At 45.5% G+C, this 18593-nt stretch overlaps 1 pseudogene; it reads left to right on the top strand.

Annotated features, from left to right (window-relative positions):
* Positions 1 to 15280, top strand: part of LOC144827945 (uncharacterized) — a 60613-nt pseudogene extending 45333 nt beyond the window's left edge.
* The last annotated feature ends 3313 nt before the right edge of the window (positions 15281 to 18593 follow it).

Genomic DNA, 18593 nt, shown 5'->3' with positions numbered 1-18593 from the left:
AATATTGCTCTTAAGGACTGTCCCGCACAAGACATTATTACAACCCCTCCCTTGTTAGAGAAAACTCCGCAACAGGAGTATAAGTTAAAGCTCAGGTCTAGTAAAATAAGTCAGTCAGTTTGATTGTATAAGTCCTCCCCTAGGTGAAACGGTTAGACTGTTTCTGACATGTATAAAATAGACCCCCATAGTGAGAGAGTCAGTCGAAGTTCAATTCAATGTATCGTTTTTCTGAGTTTCGTATTATTCATCAGCATAATGATTTCCTGCACCAGCTATGCGTTCTATCTGTATTTTCCAGTTCCTCATGTAAATATGTCTGCTAATGCTACAGTAGAGCACACGTTTAGTGATCTGCCTCCTCACGAATATTCATACCGCCTCGCTATGCGCAACAACTCTTTCATCCGTATGTTACATTATTCACACCAGACCAGCAATGCCACTAATTGTTGGGTGTGTGGTCGACTCCCCCCTTTTCAGACACCGAAGGGAGTTCTGCCACTGTTTCCTTATCCATTCTCACACAATGGTTCGTGTGGAGCATGGTCCACGTTAACGTCATCCTCAACAGATATGTCTTTTCTTAACAGTACATGTTTTCCAGACAAGCAAGGTTTCCCCCACAGAACAGGTTTAGATCTAGAAAATGAAGTATATAATTTAGGTAATTATTCGTCGAATTTTATGGTTCTGAATGTTCAGTCTGATACTACTCCAGACTTACCTGCTATTTCAGTACTACCAGTCAAAGGTGAATTATGTGTCCGTAATTATGGTTCTGTACATGTAGGACATAGTGAATGTACTACTGTTGTCAAGTATAGTGACAGTAGGAAATCTATTTTTAAAGCTTCACGTCATTCTTATTTTATTTGTGGTCAAACTGCATATGTTCGTCTGCCCCTCGATTGGGAGGGAACCTGTTACATTGCCTTCCTACTGCCACCTGTTTTCCTAGCCCCATCTGATTATCACAGAAACACACATCTAGTACACATTAGACATAGAAGGGAGTCCCCAATTGTCGATTATACTGAAACTACTCTAGAACAGTATACAGATTTCAATAAAGGTTTCTTCTTCTTTGTAGGACCTGTCCAGAATAGTAAACTGATCCGTAGGTTAACCAGAACCCTTGAAGCTGTAGTAAATGAGACTGCCTCTGCTCTAGGTAACTTAACCGAAGAACAATCTGCTATGAGATTTGTCGTTTTGCAAAATCGTCTCGTCCTTGACGTCATACTGGCCGATAGGGGCGGGGCCTGTAGAGTCATCGGATCTAGTTGCTGTATTTTCATTCCAAATAACGCGCCGTCTGTTTATTCAGCTATAACCAGACTCCATAAAATTGCCCATCTGTTACACCAAGATCCAGGCACCTGGACATGGTCCGGTTGGTGCTGGAATATAATTTCCGCATGGGGATGGAAAGTCCTGTCCTTTCTAGGTATTGCAGTAGCGATCATATTTAGCTGCTGCCTCTGTATACAATGTGGCCCTGCGATTTGCAGCATGTGTGCTACCTCTTGTATTCCTAGTCCCAAGCCCCGTTCTAAATCCCGTTCCAAGGCAATTCGAGACGAGCAAATGGTACTGTATGAAATGATAGACGGTATCATGAAAATTGATGTTTCCTGATGGAAACGTAGTGACAAGGAGGGAATGTGGAAAAGTAAATTTTGCTATGTTCTGTGTCCCTACGCCTCATCCATCATATGTTATGTGTGCATGACCAATATGCATATGTTATTCCCCATGTCCGATTAATGACGCAATTCCAGTTGTGTCCACCTCTGGTATGTCATTTTCCAGTCCTCGTGAATACTACGAATATCAGGCCTATGTAAAGCTACGTCGCCACGTTTCCCAGTGTGCACGTTATTTCATTATAAAGTCCCCGTTTCCAGGCCTCAAAAGGGCCCGGACATCAGATTCAGCTCCTGTCTCCTGAAAGCCTCGCTGAGGAGCGATACAGCCCCCACCTGTATCCTCGACCTTTCACTTACTTCCTGCCTCGCAGTGCCCGGTGCAGCTTGGCTCTGCCTCTGAGTCTGCCAAGAGTATGTTATGATTCCAGCTATCAGTTCAGTCCTTCTTCTCTGCATTCCTAAGCTACTGAACTGCATCAATAGTTTCCGTCATTGTCTAGCCTATTCGGCTCCACGTTAGAGAAATACTGTATTAATGGTCATTTAATATTCTTCATCACGCATTACATGTAGAATAATGCATGGTCCAGTCTTAGAGTCAAGTTAGCTTTTCCCCTCATGACTCCTAGTTTATATCAATATGTTCTCTAAACATTAGATACCAGATAGGGTTTAGGTACATGTCGCTCCGACCCTCCAGACTCTAGTCTCTGCTCCTAGCACAGAGTTCGTAGCCCCCAGCTTCTCCTAGTAACACGTCATTGCCAGTTTTCGCGCACCATTAGATTAGAGGTCCCGGCTCCTTAGGTAGCCCCCTCCTATGTTTCCGCCCATTCATGACATATTCTGTTACGTTTGCATCACATGTCTATGTATACTCCCAGTTACACCTACTTTTACTGTTATCTCTCGCGACTGCTACGCGTCACGCCTTCTGCTCCACCCACTGCTACGCCTACTGCAATGTAATGCTATGTGTTTGCGCTATGTATATAAGTCAATGTATTGTTATTAAAAGTTAGCGCGCTCATCCCAGATCAAGCCCCGGCAGCTGCTGGGCCCCAGTTGTCCTGCTGGGCCCTGTCACCTCTGTTCCTATGCAGGTTGTCCTGATCCTGTCCTTATGCTGTAATAAACCTGCAGAAACTCCTACTACCTCGAATCTTGACTCTTATTTTATTGAGCTATCTGTTATTCATTCATTTATTCAAAAATAGATCCGGTATTATTTATTTATATACCACAAAACTAAAAGAAGAATTAATATCTGCAAGCCAAGGGATAATACATTTGGAATACTGTTTACCTATTTTGCTCATATAGAAAACCATAATAACAAAGGCCTTGACAAGAGTATGTCTTGGGAGAGGTGTGGAGCCCTGGTCATGGCGACTGACGCTGGAATCTGGGGATCACGGTTCGATCCCCGGCGGCAGATTACCCCAGCACCATGTGACTCTTGGCAATAGCTTGCTTAATCTTCCCAATGGCCCCCTGCACCTGGAGACCCTTATGGGTGATTGTTCGCGGTTTACAAATGTGGATTATTATTATTATTTTTATTATATTGAGTGTAGACCAATCTCCTGATGTTCGATCAGAGGGAGAAATAATAATAATAGTTTAAAAAACACAATGTCCTCAACTTACACTGCTGCACTAAGAGCAAAACCGTAGGCCAGTCCCATAGGAAGCAGAAGCCACCCCTTTAGAATTATATTTCTCCATCATTTCTCTAATGTGTCGGCTACCTAGCTTAGATGAGAACCGAAAAATCCCATTAGAGTTTCTGCTAATTTTGTCTTTGGCATTTAATATCTGTTGTGCCCAATAGCCAGTACCTGTAAATAGAACCTCCAAGTTGCAAACAGAATTTACGTTAACAATTGGGATACTATCAGTAAAAATTATCTACATAGTTTGGGTTTTTGCCCACAGATCATTGTGAACATTTCAGATTTGATGATCACCATATTTTCAGAAGACATAAACTCTCCAAAGGCACTCTTCAAATTCTGCAGATCAACCGGAGTCCTAGACAGCAAGACAGCATCATCAGCACATAACTAACCTGTTATAGGACACCCAGTTACATAAGTAGCATCAGCTTGCAATGACTGCAAAGACTGTTGTGGGCATTCTGCTCATACACAGAACTGTGCACAGAGACCCAGGACCTCAGTGAATTGTGGTGTCCCAAAGAAACTGACCTCACTACCTAGAACCCCAACCGACTACCATCAGTGTCTCATTAGCTCTCCGTCCTATAGCAAAGTTACCAATGATTAGATAACCCGGAACATGCGACTTAGGGTACTCTCTGGAATGGTGGGAATCAAGTCCACAACATGAGTAATTATAGACATGGAAAAGTTGAAAATGTTTATTTTAACGACTTGCTCTAAGATGCAGTATTTTTGCTAACATAATCAGGCATATGATTGAAAATAATACAATCAGCATTGTTACAATTCCATAAAACACAAAAGGAGAAATCATATTATAATGATAGTAGAAACAGGTCCTATAGCGCCTTGTGTACCACCCTCCCTTGCTAAGAACTAGGTTTTATAATAATAGAAGGTCTCTTAGGCTTGAATGGGGAACCCCATACCTCCAAGTTCAGCAGAAGTGAATCACATCAGGATCAGCAAAGTTCTCTCTCTCTGGAAAAGGATTTTCCCCAAGTGCCCTAATCATGCATGCAGTGCAATATTAAAGGTGCTAGAATTTCAGTTAGCTGTAGCTGTGTGCATGTTGTGTCTAGAGCGTGGACCGATCAGCCTGAATAACAGATAACATTATTATGGTAACCTTGGAGGCTTCTGTACCCACTGTGCAGACTAAGGTCATGATGTAAGTCTAGGGATGTTGAAAACAAGCCGTTCTCATGTGAAGAAATTCAAGCAGTCTAACTTACAACAACGGTTACATGTATTGTTGTGTGCAAAAGCCACAAACAGGTAAAATGGCATTTAAACTTCTAATAAGCCTATGCTAACATAGCATTGGTTGTAAGCAGGGCCCTGCCTTCACTACAAGACGTATCCACCCCATTGATAAAAATAGAAAACAGCAAAGAGGCCTAAACACAGACTTGATGAATGCCCTGCCCCACTTTGAAAGTGTGCAAGCATCAACCCTGTAAGCCAAACTTAACTTTTCTGGATACATTCATGTAAAGACTTGTAAGAAAACCTATATTTGGCCTAGAAACACCAAGGCAGATCAACAATTACCAAAGGATGGTATGGTTAACTAAATCAAATGTACTACTTAGATCTGCAAAACAAAGATGCAAGATTCAGCTTGGATACATTTCCGTATCAATAGGTCCAGATTGACACTTTGCCCAATAGTTCCTAGGCCTTTTCTGAAGCAAAACTGGGTGGGGGATAAAATAGAATATTCCTGTGAGCATTCCTGCAACCTCTTCAGTAGGATCCTGGTCAAACTTTTTACCAAAGCGTCCAGGAGCAAAATAGGACACTCGTGTTAGGGCCTGATTCATCACCCTTGATAGACTAATAGATGTACCCCAGGAGGGTGGGATAATGTTGACAGGAGCAACAATACATACTCTAGGCCCCCATAATTTAGCAGGAGATTTAAAAGATTCTACTGCCCTCCAACATGCCAAAAGGACCTCGTCAATAGTGATCTTTAAAGGAAGGGGTTCTAATCTATGTATAACCTCTTGACCTTCTAAACCATTGTCCATATTATTTTGTTTACAAATTACAGAACGATGTGCAACCCTGGCCTTACATGGAAACAAAGGAACAGAACTCAGGAATAATATATATTTTTTTTTAAACAGAGCATTGAACGTATCCCAAAATAACTTATTATCATTAGTTTCTGAAGCTAATCTCAGTTTTAACCACGCCTCGTCTTGAAGTGTTTTATTTTTTGGGGAAAGAGCATGTTTGTACTGTAAGAAAAAAGACTTGAATAACCATAATACCGGGGGTAAACTTTTTAGAGCTTGTTTACAGACCCCGGGATGCCTGGGTACAAGCATGATAGAACAATCCCCTAATACTTCCTCCATTACCAAATTGTTAATGGGTCAGAAGTAATTTAAGAGAACTGCTAATATGATTAAAGCTATCTATCAGCAAATTAGGAGCCACATCATCCTATATATAGTAATTAAATGTAGATAGAATTGTCTGCTACTATTTGTTGTAGTATGCGGTTGGGATCACAATCTGCCCACTTATTTTGTATGCCATTAGGCCATTCACATTTCTCACCCCAGAAAAAAAGGTAATGGTCACAGTGCAAGTGATGCCACACAAATTGATTAGAGAGTCAGAAGTCTATACATGATAGATGACTGTAGAGGCGTTTCTTCCAGTAAACAATGGAATCTCCTTCCCATTAAAGTCTGGTCCACACTTTAATAAATATAAATCATGCTTTGAAAAATGCCATTTAATGCATTTCCCTATTCATTAAGACAACAATTAACAAAGCCTATGCCACCCTGATTAGTATGTCCATATACACGTGTTGCTGTAAAGGACACGCCTGAATGTTAAAATTGCCAGCTCATAATAATACAAAATAAATATGGATAGGGTATAAAAAGGTTTCCAGACCATATTCTAGTGCTCTGACTACCCTGCTACATGTAAGATAAAAAACATTGTTATAAAAATTCATGCCAAATTATTGTTTGGAACCTCCAGAAACCCATGTGAAAACCCTGGTGCCTCAACATCGAATGCTTCAAAGGTTGTCAAGATAAGACTCACCTGAAATCTCATATGATCACTTACGTTGCCGATGATTAAGAGTTGGTACAACTTCTGCAGGCAGGTGGTTGACCCTGTGTAGAGTCAACTAATGAGATGCTACATTCAAGGACAAACGTAGGGACCAGTGATGGGAGTCTCTTGAGCGTGACATCCGCCTCCACACTGAACCTTGGTGCTTCCATAAATCCTGGTTTTAACTCCCTTGGGGCACTCTCAGTGTTTCCTTAAAGGTTCCAAATAATTTCACAAAAGAAGTTTCATTTGAATTATTTCATTAATTTATTCATTCATTCCAAATATTGTATTGTCTCCTTTTGCTTTCATTCATATATTCATTGCTGAAGCAGACATATGATCATCTCCCATTTATAATTATCTCCAATGCATTTCGAGCATAACATGCTCCACATCAGGGAGTGTTTTCTGTGAATTGAAATAAAACCCTTAATGATACAAGATAGAGTGTTGTTTTAAACATCTGCAGTATTTCTTGAGATGTCACAATGTGGTGTTTATCAATAAATGTGTGAAAAGAATACAAAAACTTCCATTAGGTGCAATAAAGTGAAATGGTGGAGTGAAACTATAACGAAGTGAAACCGATCAAGGTGCGCTTTAGTTATGTGTATAGACACATGCTCATGCAAATACTCACGGAGTGTGTCCAGTTCTAACCTCTTTATCTTTTCTTCCGCAGGTGACCAACTGCAGTTGGAAGACAGGTAAAGCATTACGGTCATCCATGCCTATATACTATAAAAAACCTAGGTGGGAATTCACAGTGCAAGAGGCAGAGAAGTGGGTGTGAGGCTAGAGTCAAGATAAGGCAGAGATATGAGAGTGAGCCAAGAGCCAAGATGGGGCCGAGAAGTGAGTGTGACGCAGGAGCCAAGGTGGAACAGAGAAGTGAGTGTTGGGCAGGAGCAGAGAAGTGAGTGTGACGCAGGAGCAAAGATGGAACTGAGAAGTGAGTGTGAGAAGTTGGCCTGGCATATGCTGTCCACTATTCAAGTGGGCACCTTGCACCGGTTCAACCGACCCTTATTGATGGTAGGTTCAAAGACAAACTCTATAGAAAGCTATCCTAGTGGTAGCTGTGGAGAGCAGCCTTCAGGCTAAGTCTTGAAGGAATGTAAAGCAGCTTGTTTTTCCAGTCTATAATCTTGTGAATGAGCAAATGAAAGGAGAACCACACCAGCTATATAAATAAAATATATGTATTTATTCTAAACACTTACCTCTAGTCTCTTTATGAGGCTAGAGGCAAAAGTACATTCAGTAAACTTAATTAGCATACAGTAAATTAGCACAATACATGATTAGCCCTAGGGGCGTCACAAACCATATACTAAGAAAGTGGTATAAGAACCACGACTGACATAGATACACAGCCTAGAGCTTTTAGAACCGCTGGGGCCACCAGGAACCACCCAAGGTAGTGACAGAGGAGACCCAGGGAGGACGCGTGCAGTGTCTAAACACAGCTGGGAATCACCATTAACTTCTATGGGGAAAGTCGCTGGTGGAAAATTACAGATAAAGGACACTTAGAAGAGAACTTGGAGAAAACCCCTTTAGAACTCGGCATTTGTAGAGTAAATACCCACGGGAGCACCGGAGTACTCGAGTTACCTCACCCAGGGAAGTCGGGTGCATAGGTATCTTTTGCTGTCGGGTATTGTCGTCGTTTTCAATGGCGATCTGCTGCAAAGTGATGCTGGCAACCAAGTCGAAAGTGTCGGGTGGATCCAAGGGTGGATCGAAGATCTGAAGAACCTGAAAGCAGAGGGGACAGAGTCTGGGTCACTAGCCAGTGACCAGGAAGGCTAGGAGAAGATGCCAACCGATGTCGTGTGATTTCAGGTGAAGAAGGTGAAGCTTGACTCTTCATCCATGAGGACCAGGAGGCATCGAGGGTGACCAGGAGCTGGATTCGAGCTGCCCACAATGGCTGGAGAGTGCTGCGGTGGCAGTTTCTGGATTGGACCCAACAAGCCTTGGCAACAGCAACCCACACAGAAAGCAAATATTGGCTTCGGTACAGACCAGGAAGGTCTGAGGGACTCACCCTTTGGAGGGGAGTCAGGGCACGTTTGGAGCAACCGGAAAAGCCAAAGAAATGGAAGAGTTACATTTTTGGGGACCCACCAGTTGACAGACCAGGGATCACAAATGAGCCTTGAGTGGAAATGCTAGAAGGGGGCCCATGGAACACTTGTGGAGTGTAGGCCCACATTCTTCGGTGCAAATGGTGCTAGGGGCTTGGACTACAAGTAGCCCAATGCACAACTACTGAAAAGCTCGGGAAGTTGATGCACTTGCAAATATGCACTGTGTCCAGGAGTTCCGGTCCAACATCATTCGTGAGGGCAGCGGGTCTCAGCTTTGCTGGGATCTCGTGTCGACCTCTGAGAAGTCTGAAAGTCCATGTCCTGAGTCACAAATCCATCGGGATCCGGCAGAAGCCTTGGAAATGCAGACTAGCAAGATGCTGCTTTGGTGCCTGTTTGAACAGGGGAGTCACTCCTTGACCCCAAGAAGAGAGAATCTTCCATCTTGTAGTCAAAATAGAATATCGAAGTTCCAGGATATATGTTGCAGAGTTTCTTCCAGGATAATCTGAAGTCCTAAGGACTGGGTTCCTATACTTATACTAAGAGTTGGACTTACTCTAGGGACCCACCTATGGGTGGATCCAGGGAGGAGGGTGGTTACACCCCTTTCGCTTTGTCCAGTTTGGCACCACAGCAGGGGCTGAGTGCCCCTCCAACCGGTTTGAACTGGGGTATGCACAGGGACACCAAGTGTGCCCCCATCACTGTATGAAATGCATTCTCTGAATGCACCCACCCAGCCCCAATAGATAAAAGCCTGTCTGGGAGGTGGTTACACCTCCCTGTGACAGGAAACCTATTTTCCAGACCTCCCCTGCCAGAGTTTTGTCTAGCAGCAGGAGGCCAGACTTGTGTCTGTGGCTGTAGCATACATCTTGTGATGCTGGGGCTCTTTTAAACTATTACCGGTTAGGTAAGTGTGTACATGTCTTCTGCCTCTAGAAGGGTGGAATTCTACCCCCGCCACCAGAACTGATGGGGGGTGGGTAGGATTCCAAAGTGTTTGACACCAAACATGACATGTTTCCTTGCAGCCATTCCAAAGTAATCATTAACCGCGAGGTTATAATGCGCTTAAGAGTATATGGTCTGGCTACATCACAGAACAGCTACAGAGAAGGGATTCCGAAAGCTGCAGAGGAGTCCTGCTCATGCATGGGCACCCCCTCACACAAAACCAAGTACTCTGCCTCCAGGATTGTTAAGGTCTGCCATAGGAGTGACTTGTAGGTTTATATGTGTCACTGATACAAGGTAGATTTAGGTAACCTATATATTAGTAAGGGGTGCATGCACCACCTTACCCAGGCTGCAGTAGCAGAACTGTGGTGCCATTTCGGAAGGCTTCCCAGGGGTGGCATTGAACATGCTTCAGACCCTGGTAGGCCTCTGGGGGGTACCTATGCCCTTAGTACCTAAAGTACATATACTAGGGACTCACAGAGGTAACCCAGTAACCAATGTGGAGTGTACCTAATATACATGCAATCAATTTAGAGAGGAAGCAGCTAGGCTGGGGTCCTGGTTAGCAGGGCCCCAGCCAGACTAAAGTCGAAAAACAGTGAAACACCAGCAGAAAGTGGGGGTAACCATAGTAAGCAGATCCTACTCTCCTACACTGAGTGTGGGTCAGGGGCCATGATGGAACAGAGAAGTGAGTGTGGGTCAGGAGCCACCATGGAAGAGAGAAGTGAGTGTGGGTCAGGAGCCACTATGGAACAGAGAAGTGAGTGGGGATCAGGAGCAAAGAGGTGACAGAGAAGTGAGTGTGGATCAGGAGCAAAGATGTGACAGAGAAGTGAGTGTGAGTCAGGAGCAAAGATATGACAGAGAAGTGAGTGTGGGTCAGGAGCCACGATGGAACAGAGAAGTATGTGTGGGTCAGGAGCCACTATGGAACAGAGACTTGAGAATTGAGTGTGGATCAGGAGCAAAGATGTGACAGAGAAGTGAGTGTGGGTCAGGAGCAAAGGTGTGACAGAGAAGTGAGTGTGGGTCAGGAGCTACGATGGAACAGAGAAGTGAGTGTGGGTCAGGAGCCACAATGGAACAGAGAAGTGAGTGTGGATCAGGAGCAAAAATGTGACAGAGAAGTGAGTGTGGGTCAGGAGCAAAGATGTGACAGAGAAGGCAAAGATGTGACAGAGAAGTGAGTGTGGGTCAGGAGCAAAGATGTGACAGAGAAGTGAGTGTGGGTCAGGACTCAGGAGCAAAGATGTGACCGAAGTGAGTGTGGTTCAGGAGCAAAGGTGTGACGAAGAAGTGAGTGTGGGTCAGGAGCAAAGGTGTGACAAAGAAGTGAGTGTGGGTCAGGAGCAAGATGTGACAGATGTGAGTGTGGGTCAGGAGCAAAGATGTGACAAAGAAGTGAGTGTGGGTCAAGAGCAAAGAAGTGACAGAGAAGTGAGTGTGGGTCAGGAGCCTCGATGGAACAGAGAAGTGAGTGTGGGGCAGGAACCACAATGGAACAGAGAAGTGATTGTTGGTCAGGAGCCACAATTGAACAAAGAAGTGAGTGCTTGGACAGGAGTCACGATGGAACAGAGAAGTGAGTGTGAGGCAGGCGCCATGATGGAACAGAGAAGTGAGTGTGAGGACACAACAATGCAAACAGACGCACCGACAGAAGAGCCATCTGGTTTACCGCTGACCTCCAGACATCCAAGCAGACCTGCCGGAGGCTAGAGAAGAAATGGCGCCACGAGCAAACACCGGACAGCCAGCCAGCCTTCAAGAACGCCAGCTGCAGACACCACCAACTCATCTGAACGGCAAAAAGGACCTTCTTCAAGGAACGCATCGACAACAATGTACACAATAGCACAGAGCTCTTCAACATCGTGAAGGAACTCGCCAACCCCAGCTCCAGCTCCAACGACATGCCACCATCACAAGACCTCTGCGACTCACTAGCAACCTTCTTCCACTGCAGGATCGCAGACATCCACGACAGGTTCAACACTCAGACCTCTCCTACATCTGTCGACATCACAGACTCACCTCCCTCCAGTCACACCGGCCATCTGATCTCCTGGCACCACGTCATCGATGAAGACACCATCAAGACCATGAACACCATCCACTCCAGCTCACCATCAGACCCCTGCCCCACCACACCTTCAACAAAGCGAGCTCCATCATCGCACCCCAACTCCGTAAGATCTTCAATAGCTCATTCCAGACCGCCACCTTCCCGGAAAGCTGGAAACACGCAGAGATCAACACCCTACTCAAGAAACTCAAGGCAGACCCAAAGACATCAAAAACTTCAGGCCCATCTCCCAACTCCCATTCCCAGCGAAAGTCATCGAAAAGAGCATCAACAGAAAATTGACCCAATTCCTCAAAGAGAACAACATCCTGGACTTGTCCCAATCCAGATTCTGCAGCAACCACAGCACAGAAACCACCCTCATCGCCGCTACCGTCGACATCAGGGCCCTACTGGACTATGGCAAGACTGCTGCCCTTATCCTCCTGTACATCTCGGCTGCTGCCTTCGACACCGTCTGCCACCACACCCTACGCACACGCCTCTTCAATGCGGGGATCTGCAGCAAAGCACTGGACTGGATCACCTCCTTCCTCACTAACAGAACCCAGAGAGTCTGCCTCCCTCCATTCCGATCGGAAGCCACCAAGTTCACCTGCAGCATTCCCCAAGGATCATCCGTCAGCCCGACACTCTTCAAAGTCTACATGACACCGCTCGCCAACATTGTCTTATCTCACGACATCAACATAGTCTCATACGCCGATGATATCCAGCTGATCCTCTCCCTCACCAAAGACCCCACCACCGCCAAAACCAACTTCCACGCTAGGATGAAGGCCTTCGCCGAATGGATGAAGAGCAGTCACCTGAAACTGAGCTCGGACAAGATAGAGGTCCTCATCCTCGGCTCTACCCCTTCCTCCTGGGATGACTCCTGGTGGCCAGCCTCACTGGGAACTGCCCCGACACACACCGATCATGCATGCAACCTGGGTTTCATCTTGGACTCCTCTCTGTCAATGACCCAACAAGTCAACGCCGTTTCCTCCTCCTGCTTCAACACCCTCCGTTTGCCTCACAAGATCTACAGATAGATCCCCTCCGAAACCAAAAGGATGTTCACCCAGGCCCTCGTCACCCGCAGGATGGAACTCCAGAAAAGACTCCAACGCATACAGAACGCCTCCGCTTGCATCATCCTCGACAACCCCCGTAACAGCCACATCACCGCCCACCTCAAGGACCTGCACTGGCTTCCCATCAACAAGATGATCACCTTCAATATCCTCACCGCCGCTCACAAAGCACTTCACGACGCCGGACCAGAAAACCTCAACAAGCGACTCACCTTCTACACCCCCAACCGCCAGCTCCGCTCCACCAATTTCACCCTCACCACCGTCTCACGCATCCAGCGAACAACCAGCTGTGGCATATCTTTCTCCTACCTCACCGCCAAGACATGGAACACCCTCCCCATCCACCTGCGACAGACCTGCTGACCTTCAGGTGATTCCTCAAGACCTGGCTGTTTGATCAATAGCTGCCCCCCCCCCCCCTTCAGCGCCTTGAGACCCTCACAGGTGAGTAGCGCGCTTTACAAATATCTAATTGATTGATTGACAGGAGCCACAATGGAACAGAGAAGTGAGTGTGGGGACAGGAGCCACAATGGAACAGAGAAGTGAGTGTGACGCTGGAGCTAAGATCGGCAGAGAAGTGAGTGTGGGGACAGGACCCACGTTGGAACAAGAAGACTGAGGCAGGAGCCACACACTGAAACAGAGAAGTGAGTGTGGAGAGAGGATCCATGATGGAACAGATAGGAAACTAGGGGGCATACTAACAAGGGATTTATCCCTGCTTTTTTGGCTTTAAAAGCCAAAAAAGCAGAGATAAAACTAGCGCCCTATCAGCAACAGGGTGCTAACACACAAAATATTGTGTTAGCACCCTTTTACTCTACGCTTCCACTTGCAAAGGGGGCGTTCCAGAGTAGAATAAAAGGAGAAATGTCCCGGAGCAACATTTCTCATATTATCAAGGATATCGTGGAGAAGTGTGGCTCAATGGCTAGAGCGGCAGACCGCGATGCAGAGGTCTAGCCCGGGACCAGGGTTCAATTCCCACCACGGCGGGTCTTGGGCTCAATTTCCGCGGACCTGATAATTCTCGCCTCGGTGCCTATTCTAATCATGGGTCCCACTCTGCAACTCTGGGCAATAGCGTGCTTAATCTCCACAACGGCCCCAACAACGCTAGGATGCCTGGCTTCACCTTGGGGGTGCCCAGGAGTGGGCACTTCACAGGGAAAAGCCAGGAAGGGTTCCACAGCGGTATGCGTACAAGCGCTTGAGATACCCCTTTGGGGGTCGATTCGGGCGCTATACAAATACTACTACAGTTACATTTACATTTACATCGCTCACCCTGTTAGCACTATAAAAAGCAGCACTAACAGCGGTTAACGCTGCTTTTTTATGTCTGGTGTTTTTCTGACTTAGCCATGATATCCTATGTAATGTGTATATCATGGCTAAGTATGTCCATCCCTATCAGCAAGCTATTGCCGAACCTTGTGGGATTATTGCTGTATTTCCAGCGATAATCTCACAATTGGCAACTTGCGCTCTGAATTTTATCGCGGTGGAGATAAGCGTTGCTGATAGTACGCTATCTTTGCAATAAAATTCAGAGTTGGCCGGCGACGGCGATAATTATCCTAGCGCTAAGTGCGCTTAGCGATAATTATCGCCAGACGTTGTTAATATGCCCCTAGGTTTGGGATAAGAGCCAAGTTGGTGTGGAGAAGTGAGTGTGGGGAAAGAAACCAAGACAGGGCATTCCCCCATAGTTGCAACAAGAAGGGAAAGGGCGGGCCACATTGACTAGCATAGCTCTAAAATCAGAGGTTGCATGGTTGTCACAGGTCAACCACTTTTCATTCACGAGAGTGTAGTACTTCACATCAGATTAATAGGGTGCATGCACAGATGCTTGGAGAGATAGCATTCTTCAGGATTGTCCAACAGCAGTACAAGGAGTAACTCCTTGTATCCAAAGATTTTGCATAATGTCTTATACTGCATTTACAATAACATGCTTCTTTTACACATTTTGTAGGTTGTATAAAAAACTGGAAACATTTTCTGAAAACCTTGAAGATTTCAATGAGGTTGTGTCCAGGAATGGAGAATCCTTGGAGAGACATGCAGCCTCTCTCCGCTTTATTGCTGATGAAATGGACAAAGTCCATAAAGACGTTACAGAGGACGTGGTCTTCTGGTCCGGTGTATCCGTAGGTGGTGACCTCATCAATGCTGGTGGAATCATCTTGGAATACATGGGCAAAGCCTCACCGTTGGTCTCTGTTATTGGAATGGGAATATCCTCAATAGGGGGGTACCTTAGAGAGTTTGCATGTTCCGGTGGGCAGGAACACCAGATGAAGAATGAGATATTTGCTGACAAGACATTTAAAGAATGTGCGGAGCACCTGCAAGAGATATCCACTCTCTTTAATGAACTTAAGGGGAAACTCAGGATCTGGCAGAGGAAGAGGGTCTCTCCGGGACAAAGTTTCTTCAAGTGATCATGGACATAAATATTAGGTTGTCTTACTTTCAACCAGCTAGGATTGAAAAGAAGTACTCCAACTTAACATCACATCTGTTCAAGTTTATGAAGGCATTGGCCACTAACTCTGAGAAGATATTGGCAGTCAAAGATGCATTCCGCAAATCAAACATCTGAGGCAATATCACCAGGTCATCAACAATCTATCGGTGAAATGCCCCAGGGTGCATCTGTAGAGCCTCTACCCATAGAGACCATCCCCTTGCACGATGGAGCCTCGAAAGAAGTAGCTGCAGTACCAAGGAAGAAGGGAAATGACGAGTACCTCTCCCAGGCTGTTACAGCAGCCGCCTCCCTCTACGAAAATGGCAAAGAGCTCTACAAAGGGATCATGCACCTCAACGAAGGAGCCCGATCAGAACTGGCAAAGAACCGCCGTGAAGTGGCCGCCTACCTCGAGAATGTCATCCTGAGGCTTGGTCGCATTCTCCCTAAAGAGGAGTAGGGGTTCAGGTTTTGATGGTGGCACCAGAGAGACTCATGGGGGAGAACTTAGGTCCAGGGATACTGAGAACTATTGTTTGCTGCTGATGACTGGAATGTAGTGCTGCTTGCTACAAATGAGACCTCAGAATTCAGAATTATCATTAAACATGGACATCTGAATGTTGTGATAATGGCAGGTTTTGTAAGAGTTCAATGAATTGTGGGTGGTGGAAGGAAACAGATGGCCGTTTGGAGATAGTGTCTTCTTGTCTCCCATCCTGGACATCTTAAAGCATTGGCCCCAGATTCGCTGAAGGAGGAAGCTGGGGCACCTTCTGTTATACAGATAGTGCCAGTGCACCTAGTTAAAGGTGTGCTGATACGCAAACTGGGACAGTGCACCCTAGTGTAGTATGGCCCCTAGCAGCCAAGAAAGGCATCAGACATGCTAGCGATTGTTGATAAAGATGCACTTGTTGATATTTTGGTAAAATATGTAAATAAATACATATTATTCTAATTCATCTTATTGTTTTTGGGAGAAAAATTACTCTACGTATTTATTACCAAATTTTCTGTGCAAGTGAAATCTGTCTTCTATTTCTATTTGTTTTTTGCCACACACAGTCTTCCCCTTTTTGTATGGGGTTGCATTTATTTTTCTCCATGTCTCCATGTGCGGGGGAGAGTACTCACCAAAGGACCTCAGTAATCTGTAATTGGAATGAATCTGTAAGGATGGAAGGTGTTTGTTTACAGGTACGGCGCGCTGACACCAGGTGAAGTAGTCTCAATGCAGAAGAAGGCTATTTAAAAATCTGTGCCTTCGAAAGTGGAGCAACTTGTCTTTACCTCTCTGTGTAATATAGTTAAGAATAATCCCATGAGAGCCAGTATGGTTTTCCAGTCTCCCTCTACTGAAGGGTCGGGAGCAGCCAGACACGGCAACCTTGTTTGTAGTTGCCACAGCGCTATTTTGTTCATATCTTGTGTAGGCTGTTTATTGTATTGTAGATTTATATAGCGCAGAGTGTCAGCCTACGGGTATCCTGGCCCTTAGACTTAAGAATATTCGGCATGTGAGCAAATCTAAGATGGCAGGAAAGGTCTAGTTTCACCGTATCAAATGTGGTCAACATATCTAGTAACACTAGGACAGTAAAATGTAAATGTATACTTGTAAAGCGCACTGTTACTCCATCACGCAGTGTCCTGGCGCTGTATACCGCTGGGGAACCCGTCCTGGCTTTCCCTGTGAGATGGTCCCTCCTGTGCACCCCCAAGGTGAAGCCAGGCATCCCCGTCGCTGATAGGGCCGTTGTGGAGATTAAGCAAGCTATTGCCCAGAGTTGCAGAGTGGGACCCATGGTTATCTTAGGCACCTAGGCGAGAATTATCGAGTCCGCAGACATTGACCCAAGACCCTGCCGCGACGGGAATTAAACCCTGGTCCCGGGCCGACCTCTGCTTCAGGGTCTGCCACTTCTAACCAGTGAGCCACACTTCTCCAAGTAGAATCTCCATTGTTGGCACACATACGTAGATTGTCCATTATGGTAGCCAGGGCAGTCTCAGTACTGTGGCTCGGGCAGAAGCCAAATTGATCCCTGTCTAGCGGATGGTTATCCTCTAGATAGCATGACAGGGTCTTGCTAACTACTTTCTCTAGGATTTTAATCTGGTATGGCAAGAGAGAGATGGGTCTGATATTTGCCAGGACCGTGGGGTCTAGGGAGGGTTTCTTAAGCAGAGGAGTTACTAGTGCTTGCTTCCATGCCTCCGGTACCTCTCCTTCTTCCAGGGACTGGACGAAAATTTGTCGCAGCCAAGGAAAGGTTTCTTGCCCAAATGCTTTCCAGATTCTGTGTGGAAGAGGATCCAGAGGGGAGCCCAGGTGATGTTTTCACTACTCTGGTGTACCAAAGGCAAACCCATCTGCACTGGTTCATGTCAAGGACCCCAAACCTTTGCTCCACAGGAGACAACTATAAGAGTTGCAACCTTTGGGTAAGGATTTTTGCCATTGTAAATATGTGACCTTAGAAATACATATGAATGTGTCTGTAACAAATAGGACTTCTGTCTCCAGAGTGAGTCAACAGTACTTCCAGTATCCAGAGGGAGCAGAGACAAGACTTCCTTTTTGTGTATTAGATCATTCTTTTAAGTTATGAACAGATGCTTGCAGTTCTTGAGAGGCACAAATAATACAGTACATTTCTCACCTTGTTTCCTGATCCAAGATCCAAGAGCCAAAAGAAGGGCACACACTATCCCCAGCACCCGTAAATCCCATAACGATCACTTAAAATAATGGATGAACTTATATGATCACATCGTTAGTTCCAGATACTTGTATGGTTTGCTTCAGCATTCTATTGACCCTTTCCACCATTTCATTCCATTGTGGGTTATAAATGGCAACCAATAGATACCATGGCAGCTGACAAACCTAGAACATTGCATTAGACTTAAATTGCACACCATTATCAGTGACCATAGCTTGGGGAAACCTTCTCTTCTGAATAGTGAAGATAGAAAATCAATGACAACCACGGTGTGGGGTTTCCTCATGAACTTGCATTCTAACCATTTAGGAAAAATAGTCTAAAACCACCAAAGTGTATCTCGTGGTTGCTGGCGAATCGTACATGGGGGCCCACGAAGTCCATACCCAGCTTTTCCCATGGACCATTAGGAAACTCAACTGGACATAAAGGGGTCTTATAAATTCACAAGACTGTCCGTGCCAGGCCACAGTAAAAAATGATGTGCTCTTTTCTTTGTGCCTGTCATACCCACATGACCCACATGTGCCTTTCTCATCAACCAAGCTCTATGGGTAACCAGGGGAATCAACAGTCCTCCAGGCAGCACCAACTTGCCCTCTATGGACACCTTATTGATCCTAAAATAAGTCTGGAAATCATTACTCACATTCCCTTCACGGGGCCAGTCCCCAATGATGAATCTCTGCAGCGTTGGTTGGCAACTGTCAAGCATG

This window comes from Lissotriton helveticus, chromosome 4_1 (genome assembly GCF_964261635.1).
Source record: "Lissotriton helveticus chromosome 4_1, aLisHel1.1, whole genome shotgun sequence".
Classification (NCBI taxonomy): Eukaryota; Metazoa; Chordata; class Amphibia; order Caudata; family Salamandridae; genus Lissotriton; species Lissotriton helveticus.
The sequence above is the reverse complement of the archived record's forward strand: the minus strand, read 5'-3'. Positions and strand labels throughout refer to the sequence as shown.